Source organism: Cervus elaphus, chromosome 1 (genome assembly GCF_910594005.1).
Source record: "Cervus elaphus chromosome 1, mCerEla1.1, whole genome shotgun sequence".
NCBI lineage: Eukaryota > Metazoa > Chordata > Mammalia > Artiodactyla > Cervidae > Cervus > Cervus elaphus.
Window position 1 is genome coordinate 61019137 of NC_057815.1, and position 10294 is coordinate 61029430.

Consider the following 10294-nt stretch of genomic DNA (forward strand, 5'->3'; position numbering starts at 1 on the left):
CCCAAGGTAGGTCACAGGGATTAGAGATGGCCAGCGTTGTAAGGTCACTGGAGGTAAGGTTCACACAATCAGTAGAAAGAGTCTCTTAGAGTCTCTGAAAATGTGGGTCATGGAAACAAAGGAATTGGGGGTCATCACATCAATAGACGTAGGGAATTTCCAGAGTGATTTAAGCTAGAGAGGACAAATCCTGCAGGAATGGGGCTAGGAGAGTGATGGATTCTAGGACAAGATAAAGAACACAAATAAGATGTGAGTTGCTTCTCAGGTGGCACCAATGGTGAAGAACTCACTTGCTGATGCAGGAGATAAAAGAGACGGCGAAGTTCAATCCCTGGGTTGAGAAGATCCCCTGGAGAAGGAAACGGCAACCCACTCCAGTATTCTTGCCTGGAAAATTCCACAGACAGAGGAGCCTGATGGGCCACCATCCATGAGGCCGCAAAGAGTTGGACATGACAGAGCACCAGCACATGCTTTTTAAAAATAGGGAAATTTTCACTAAGAAGATTTTCACTTAGGTCTCAAAGTGAATGAAGTGTATTATGGACTATTACGGACTAATTATTACTGTCATGCCTAAGTCCATAGGGATTTAAGACAGACTTATATGTCTTCTAATTTGGAGGAGACATCAAGATTGAAGGCAAAAGAAGAGGGCAGCAGAGGATCAGAAGGTTAGATAGCATCACTGAGTTTGAACAAACTCCGGGAAACAGCAATAATGGTAGTTAACATGGAGGCTGGGACTACCTTCTAATGATCACTAGTGTCCTGTATTCCTGAACAAGATGCTGAATTTCTCCAAGGTCCATGGGCTACAGATTGGATCCTCTGCCCAACAGAGTTTCCTCACCCCTCCCACGCCCCACCCCACGCACCCCTCCATGCCCCACTGCTCCCACCACCCACTTCAGCAGAGACAACTGGAAATATACTGCCAGAAGCAGGAATGAGGGGAAAGTCAAAGAAATTACCCTGGGATGTCAGCAAAACAGGTCAGCAAACAGTACACTGTCAGCTCATTAAGTGTATGGGGGCATTCTGAAGACTCCACAAAAGCACAACCACAAGAAGCAGCTATTGTATATTCAACAACTAAAAGAAAAATCACAAATAGCACCAGCTACCCTTCAGCTCTCATCCCTCAAACCAAATAATGAGAGTAGGAGGAGGAAAGGAAGAAACGAGAAAAAGAAAACAGGCCAGGACACACTTCAGTTCAGTTTACTCTCTCCTAGTCTATGAAATTGTAAATCAGGCCTGAACTTGATGGAGGTGGTGAAAGGTGGTCAAAGAGCCAGCTTAGGATTTAATGAGAGATGGAAGTTTTGATAGTAGATAGGACTAAACCTTTCAATGCCTAAGACTTTAGATATTCTAATACCAAAAGTGACTAGAAAAGTCACTTTCCCAAGAATATTATCAGGAATGGGGGTGGGGAGAACCAAAATAACATGGTGGCAAGCAAGGGTAGAGATAAATAAAGGAATATTCCAATCATACACCATTGAGTCCAGCTCATTCAATGAACAGGTTACACACAGATGAAGAAAAATGAGGAAGAGGGGCAAGAGGAGGAATAAACTGGCAACACAGATGAGTCTCTTCTGACAAAGGAAGGGGCTGCTTCCAGGAGATGTTTTCAATTACTTCTCATTATTAACTAGTACAATATTGTGATATAATAACAAAGATATATCCAGTCTTTGTCCAGGTTTCTGGAGCAGAGCTCCTAGAATTCTTGGAACTTCATGAGTTACAGGGATGAGAGGAGCCTCTTTTGTGACTCCTAAAAAGTCCCTGTCGAGAATACTTGAGTTTATGTTAATGCAGTGACTCTGTAAGAGCCCCCTAGACGATGGAGTTTGCTTGCCAAAGAAACGATGTGATTAGAGGGTTGGACCTTTCAGCTCCAAATAGCCTGGAGGTGTCCAGGAGGGAAACAAGATAGAGACTGAGTTAATCCAGAGTTGCCAGTGATTTAATCATGCTTATGTCATGGAACCTCTGTAAAACCATAAAGGAAAGGGTTTGGAGAGCTTCTAGGGTGGTAAACACCCCCACATGCAGAAAGGTGGTGTACCCCAACATTTACAGTCACAGAAGCTCTTGTATTCAGGACACCTCCATACCTCATATTATTTGCCTCGTAATCAGGTTCTTCATTTATATATTTTCTAACATCCTTTATAAGGATACGTAACTGTATATCCTATATATACTTAGCTGTAAATAAGAAAAGCCCCTGATTTCCGTGTGTTGTCATAGCAAATTATCAAACTAGAAGAGAGAGTCATGGGAATCCCAAATTTTAAGACAAGTCAGATAAATTGTGGGTAACTAGGGACCCAATATTTGCAATTGCTATCTGAAGTGGGAGAGCAGTCTTGTGGGGCTGAGCCCTTAACCAGTGAGGTCTGAACTAACTCCAGGTAGTTAGTGTCAGAACTGAATTAAATTGTAGGACACCCAGCTGGTATCTGCACAGAGTTAGAGAACTGTTTGGTAGAGAAAACCCACACTTTTAGTGTCAGAAGTGTTCTATAGTTGGGAATGAATCTTAGTAATTATAACTAGACTTACATTGAAGAAAGTAGGGGAAACCACTAAGCAATTCAAGTAAGACCTAAATCAAATCCCTTATGATTATACACTAGAAGTGACAAATAGATTCAAGGGATTAGATCTTATAGATAGAGTGCCTGAAGAACTATGGGTGGAGGTTTGTAACATTGTACAAGAGGCAGTGATCAAGACCAGCCCCAAGAAAAAGAAATGCAAAAAAGCCAAATGGTTGTCTGAGGAGGGCTTTCAAATAGGTGAGAAAAGAAAAGCAGCTAAAGTCAAAGGAGATAATATACATGTTTCAATGCTATTCTCTCAGATCATCCCACCCTCGCCTTCTTCAATTGTGAAACAGATCTCCAGTCCAGGTTTTATGCATGAGACAAGTGCTCAGGGCTGGTGCACTAGGATGACCCAGAGGGACGGGATGGGGAGGGAGGTGGGAGGGGGGTTCAGGATGGGGAACACATGTAAATCCATGACTAATTCATATCAATATATGGCAAAACCCACTACAATACTGTAAAGTAATTAACCTCCAACTAATATAAATAAATGAAAAACAAAAAGAAAAAAAATAAAGTTGATTAAACTTTAAACTTACAACTTTGGTTATTCAAAATAAAAAAAATAGAAAAATAAAAAAATAAAGTAAATGGAGAAAAGGAAAGCTACATCCCTCTGAATGTAGAGTTCCAAGGAATAGCAAGGAGAGAAAGACTTCCTGCGTGATCAGTGCAAAGAAATAGAGGAAAACAATAGAATGGGAAAGACTAGAGATTTCTTTAAGAAAATTAGAGACACCAAGGGAACATTTCATGCAAAGATGGGCACAACAAAGGACAGAAATGGTATAGACCTAACAGAAGCAGTGAAAGAGGAGAGTGAAAAAGTTGCCTTAACGCTCAACATTTAGAAAACTAACATCATGGCATCTGGTCCCATCACTTCATGGGAAATAGATGGGGAAACAGGGGAAACAGTGTCAGACTTTATTTTGGGAGGGTCCAAAATCACTGCAGATGGTGACTGCAGCCATGAAATTAAAAGACACTTATTTCTTGGAAGGAAAGCTATGACCAACCTAGACAGCATATTAAAAAGCAGAGACATTACAACAAAGGTCTGTCTAGTCAAGGCTATGGTTTTTCCATTGGTCATGTATGGATGTGAGAGTTGGACTATGAAGAAAGCTGAGTGCCGGAGAACTGATGCTTTTGAACTGTGGTGTTGGAGAAGACTCTTGAGAGTCCCTTGGACTGCAAGGAGATCCAACCAGTCCATCCTAAAGGAAATCAGTCATGGGTGTTCATTGGAAGGACTGATGCTGAAGATGAAACTCCAATACTTTGGCCACCTCATGTGAAGAGCTAACTCATTGGAAAAGACCCTGATGCTGGGAGGGATTGGGGGCAGGAGGAGAAGGGGACGACAGAGGATGAGATGGTGGGATGGCATCACCGACTCGATGGACATGAGTTTGAGTAAACTCCAGGAGTTGGTGATGGACAGGTTGGCCTGGCGTGGTACAATTCATGGGGTCGCAGAGTCGGACACGACTGAGCGACTGAACTGAACTGAACAGAAGCAGAAGATATTGAGAAGAGGTGGCAAGAATACACAAAAGTGCTAGACATAAAAGATCTTAATGACCCAGATAACCACGATGGTGTGATCACGCACCTAGAACCAGACATCCTGGAGTGCTAAGTCAAGCAGACCTTAGAACAAAGCTAGTGGAAGTGATGGAATTTCAGCTGAGCTCTTTCAAACCATAAACGATGATGCTGTTAAAGTGCTGCACTCAGTGTGCCAGCAGATGTGGAAAACTCAGCAGTGGCCACGGGACTGGAAAAGATCAGTTTTCATTCCAATCCCAAAGAAAGGCAATGCCAAAGAATGCTCAAACTACGACACAATAGGACTCATCTCACTCCCTAGCAAAGAAATGCACAAAATTCTCCAAGCTAGGCCTCAGCATGCCTAGTTGTTCAACATGAACCAACAACTTCCAGATGTTCAAGATGGATTTAGAAAAGACAGAGGAACCGAAGATCAAATGCCAACATCTGCTGGATCATAGAAAAAGCAAGGGAATTCTAGAAAAACATCTACTTCTGCTTCATTGATTATGCTAAAACCTTTAACTCTGTTGATAAAAACAAACTGTGGAAAATTCTTAAAGAGATGGGAAAACCAAACCACCTTACCTGCCTTCTGCGAAACCTGTGTGCTGGTCAGGAAGCAACAGTTAGAACCGGACATGGAGTAACGGACTGGTTCAAAATTGGGAAAGGAGTATGAAAAGGATATATACTGTCACCCTGCTTATTTAACTTATATGCAGGGTACATCATGTGAAATGCAGGGCTGTATGAAGCACAGGTTGGAATCAAGATTGCTGGGAGCAATACCAATAACCTCAGAAAAGCAGATGACACCACCCTCATGGCAAAAAGTGAAGAGGAACTAAAGAGTCTCTTGATAAAAGTGAAAGAGGAGAGTGAACAAGTTGCCTTAAAACTCAACATTCAAAAAAGGAAGATCATAGCATTCGGCCCCAGCACTTCATGGCAAATAGATGGGGAAACAATGGAAATGGTGACAGACTTTATTTTCTTGGGCTCCAAAATGACTGTGGATGGTGAGTGCAGCCATGAAATTAAAAGATGCTGGCTCCTTGGAAGAAAAGCTATGACAAACCTAAACAGCATAATAAAAAGCAGAGATACTACTTTGCCAACAAAGGTCCTATAGTCAAAGCTATGGTTTTTCCACTAGTCATGTATGGATGTGAGAGCTGGACCATAAAGAAGGCTGAGCGCCAAAGAATTGATGCTTTTGAACTGTGGTGTTGGAGAAGACTCTTGAGCGTCCCTTGGACTGCAAGGAGATCAAACCAGTCAATCCTAAAGGAAATCAATCCTCAATATTCATTGGAAGGACTGATGCTGAAGCTCCAATTGTTTGGCCACCTGTTGCGAAGAACAGACTCATTGGAAAAGACCATGATGCTGGGTAAGATTGATGGCAGGAGGAGAAGAGGACAACAGATGACAAGATGGTTGGATGGCATCATCAACTCAAGGGATATGAGTTTGAGCATGCTCTGGGAGATGGTGAAGGACAGGGAAGTCTGGTGTGCTGCAGTCCATGGGATTGCAAAGAGTCGGACACAACTGAGTGGTTGAATTACAACAATAAAATCCATTTGGGATGTCAAGAGCATTAATACCTCCATCTTATTTCTTTGCACATTTCTTTTGTAAAATATTCTAATCTCCCTCTTGACAACAAATGCCTTTCACAGACTAAGGGAAAGTTCTAGTCATGCCATCTTCATCCGCATCCTCATCTCCAGTTTTGTTGTGCCTGATAACTGCAAACCCTGTGCTCTTTTCCTTCATCTCCAGACCCTAAGCCTTTCACATTTAAGGAAGGTTGAAGATTAGAGGGAAAGAGACTAGTAGAAACTGCCTGGTCACATGACATCATACTGGTCTTGAATTCTCAACATCCTTATTTATTTCAAAAATCCCCTTACTGTATGAGGAATGACACTTTGGAAGCTTGATCATACATTCTGCACAATTTATAGAGCACCTATTATGGACAGTGTACTGTGACAGATACAATGTCAGAGGACACTGCCCATGAACTACAACTATCAGTTTCCTATTGCTACTGTAACAAATTGCCACAGATTTGGTGACTTAAAACAACAGGTTCATTCTCTTATAGTTATAGAGGTGATATGTCCAAAATTGGGTCTATAAGACTAAACACAAACTATTGGCAAAGCTGCATTCCTTTTGGAGGCTCTAAAGGAAAGTCTGTTTTCTTGCCTTTTCCAGCTTCTAGAGGCTGCCCTCCTTCCTAAGCTCACAATCTCCTTCCATCGTCAAAGCTGTCAGTGACCAGTCAAGTTGTCCCCAGGCAACATCACTCTACCTCTGACCCCCACATGTCCTTCTCATAAGGACCTTCTGATTACATTCCTCACAACCGGATAGCCCATAATAATCTCCCAATCTCAATATCTTAGTCACATCTGAAAAATTCTTTTTGCCATGTAAAGCCATATATTCACAGGTTCTGGGGATTAGAAAATGGATATCTGTTTTGGGGGGTCCTTTATTCATTATATCACACCTACTCATAGAATGAAAGAGAAACAACTCTTGGAGAGTCAGGAGGCTATAAAAGATGTGATTTTTTAAACCTATTTTTAATGGAAATACAAGAGTTATACTACCAAAACAACAACAACACAAATTACACGTGTACAGCTCATGGAATTATTCCATAACAAACACATCAATTTAACCACCATGGAGGAAAAGTTACAGGACATACCAACCTCCTAGAATCACCTCCTTTACAACATGTCCTCTTCTAATAACTCTACCCTCTCTATTCCAGAGGTTCAACACCATAGATGAGTTCTGTTTTTGAACAGGCAAATTGAATGATTCAGTTTAATTGTTTTGTGTCTGGCTTCCATTCACTCAACAATGTTCGGGAAATTTATCTGTTACTCAATGGAGCTACAGTTGGGTTTTTCATCCCTGCATAATATTCCAATATATATCACGATTCATTTATCCTTTAAACTACTGCAAACATTTGAATTTTCTTCAGCTTGTGTTTATTTAAATACTGCTGCTCTAAGAATTCTTGCACATGTCTTTTGTTGCATTTACTCACACATTTCCATTAGGTATATACCCGGAGAATAATTTTTGGGTCATAGTTTATCTACATATCTAGATATCTCTTCAACTTTAGGAGAGAATACCAGCCAATTTTTAAAGTAGCTGTACAAATTTATAACATTATTAGCAATATATGAGTGTTTCCGTTGCTTCTCGTGTTATTAACACTATTATCACTGTTTTTAATTTTAGTCACTCTGGACTATGTAGTAGTAATAACTCACTATAGTTTGCATTTCCCTGATTACTGCTGAGACTGGACTTCCTTCATTCCTTGTGACTATTTGAATATTCACTTATATAAACTGCCTGCTCAAGTCTTTCATCCATATTCATTTTGTGGTGATTTCATAGTTCTTTCCATATTCTGCATGTAGGCACTTTATAAGATATATGTGTTGCATAATGACCTCTCTACCAAAAATAGTACATAAAATTGAAATTTGAATGTCCATTGATTTCTTATGGATCCAGCTATTATTTCCAAACTTGTAACTATCAATTCACCCAATACAGGTGCCCCCTAAGCACATAAAGCAAATGTTAACAGGCATAAAGGGAGAAATGAACAGTAATACAATAAAAGTACAGGCATTTAAAAGCCCACTTACATCCCTGGACAGATGATCCAGGCACAAAATCAATAAAGAAATATGGGCCTTAAACAATGCATTTGATTAGGTTGACTTATTAGATACAGAAAATATATTTCATTCAAATGAAACACAATACATATTCTTTTCAAGTGCCCAAGGAACATTCTCAACAATAAATCATATGCAACTCCACAAACAAGTCTTTGTAGAAACTAGAATTATATCAACTATCTTGTCTGAGCACAACAGGATAAAACAAGAATGTACCAAAAAACCCCAGAAAAATCATAAACTTGTGGTCTAAACAACATGCTACTAAACAACAAATGGTTCCTTGAAGAAATCAAAGATAAAATTTAAAAAACAATCTCAAGACAACTGAAAATGAAAACAAAATGCTCCAAAACCTATGAGGCAGAACAAAAGAAGCTCTAACAGGCAGTGTATAGTAATATAGGCCTACCTAAAGAAAACAAACAAAAAAGCATTCTCAAGTAAACAAACTAACCTTATCCCTAGAGGAATGAGAATAAAAAGTACAAACAAAACCTGAAGTTCATAAAAGAAAAATAATAAGCTTGGAGAAGAAATAATTGAAATAGTGACTGAAAAAAACAAGTGAAAAGATCAATGAAACGAAGCTAGTTCTTTGATGAGATAAAATTGATAAACCTCTAGTGAAACACATCAAGGAAGAAAAAGAGAGACAAAATAAATGAAATTGGTAAAGAGAAGCTATTAATAATTGTGGTTTTACATTGCTCAACTTTGCTATTTTAGATATTAAAATACATTTGTAAATAAATGTGGTTATATTGCACATCATTTTATTTTATTTTTCTATTCAGAAAGTGTATTTATTTTTTAGTACTACTAATTTATGCTTTAATTTCCCATAGGTTTTTTTTCCTTATTGTTATTATTTTTTTAATTTATTTATTTATTTTACTTTACAACATTGTATTGGTTTTGCCATACATTGACTTGAGCCTGCCATGGGTGTACATGTGTTCCCCATCCTGAACCACTCTCCTAACTCCCTCCCAATTCCATCCCTCTGGGTCATCCCAGTACACCAGCCCTGAGCATCCTGTATCATGCATTGAACCTCGACTGGGGATTCATTTCACATATGATAATTTACATGTTTCAGTGCCATTCTCCCATATCATCCCGCCCTCTCCCTCTCCCACAGAGTCCAAAAGACTGTTCAATACATCTGTGCCTCTCTTGCTGTCTCGCATACAGGGTCTTCATTACTATCTTTCTAAATTCCATATATATGCGTTAGTAAACTGTATTGGTGTTTATCTTTCTGGCTTACTTCACTCTGTATAATGGGCTCCAGTTTCATCCACCTCATTAGAACTGGTTCAAATGAATTCTTTTTAATGGCTGAGTAATATTCCATGGTGTATATGTACCACAGCTTTCTTATCCATTCGTCTGCTGATGGGCATCCAGGTTGCTTCCATGTCCTGGCTATTATAAACAGTGCTGCAATGAACATTGGGGTGCATGTGTCTCTTTCAATTCTGGTTTCCTCAGTGTGTATGCCCAGCAGCGGGATTGCTGGGTCATATGACAGTTCTATTTCCAGTTTTTTAAGAAATCTCCACACTGTTCTCTTCTCCATAGCGGCTGTACTAGTTTGCATTCCCACCAACAGTGTAAGAGGGTTCCCTTTTCTCCACACCCTCTCCAGCATTTATTGCTTGTAGACTTTTGGATAGCAGCCATCCTGACTGGCGTGTAATGGTACCTCATTGTGGTTTTGATTTGCATTTCTCTGATAATGAGTGATGTTGAGCATCTTTTCATGTGTTTGTTAGCCATCTGTATGTCTTCTTTGGAGAAATGTCTGTTTAGTTCTTTGGCCCATTTTTTGATTGGGTCATTTATTTTTCTGGAATTGAGCTTTAGGAGTTGCTTGTATATTTTTGAGATTAATCCTTTGTCTGTTTCTTCATTTGCTATTATTTTCTCCCATTCTGAAGGCTGTCTTTTCACCTTGCTTATAGTTTCCTTTGTTGTGCAGAAGCTTTTAAGTTTAATTAGGTCCCATTTGTTTATTTTTGCTTTTATTTCCAATATTCTGGGAGGTGGGTCATAGAGGATTCTGCTGTGATTTATGTCGGAGAGTGTTTTGTCTATGTTTTCCTCTAGGAATTTTATAGTTTCTAGTTTTACGTTTAGATCTTTAATTCATTTTGAGTTTATTTTTGTGTATGGTATTAGAAAGTGTTCTAGTTTCATTCTTTTACAAGTGGTTGACCACTTTTCCCAGCACCACTTGTTAAAGAGATTGTCTTTTCTCCATTGTATATTCTTGCCTCTTTTGTCAAAGATAAGGTGTCCATAGGTGCGTGGATTGATCTCTGGGCTTTCTATTTTGTTCCATTGATCTATATTTCT

General features: G+C 39.4%; 1 protein-coding gene across 1 annotated transcript in view; it reads left to right on the forward strand.

Annotated features, from left to right (window-relative positions):
• LOC122694965 (interferon-induced very large GTPase 1-like) overlaps positions 1-10294 on the forward strand; it is a 1416129-nt gene that overhangs the window by 1251386 nt on the left and 154449 nt on the right. The gene's annotated exons all lie outside the window — the stretch shown is intronic.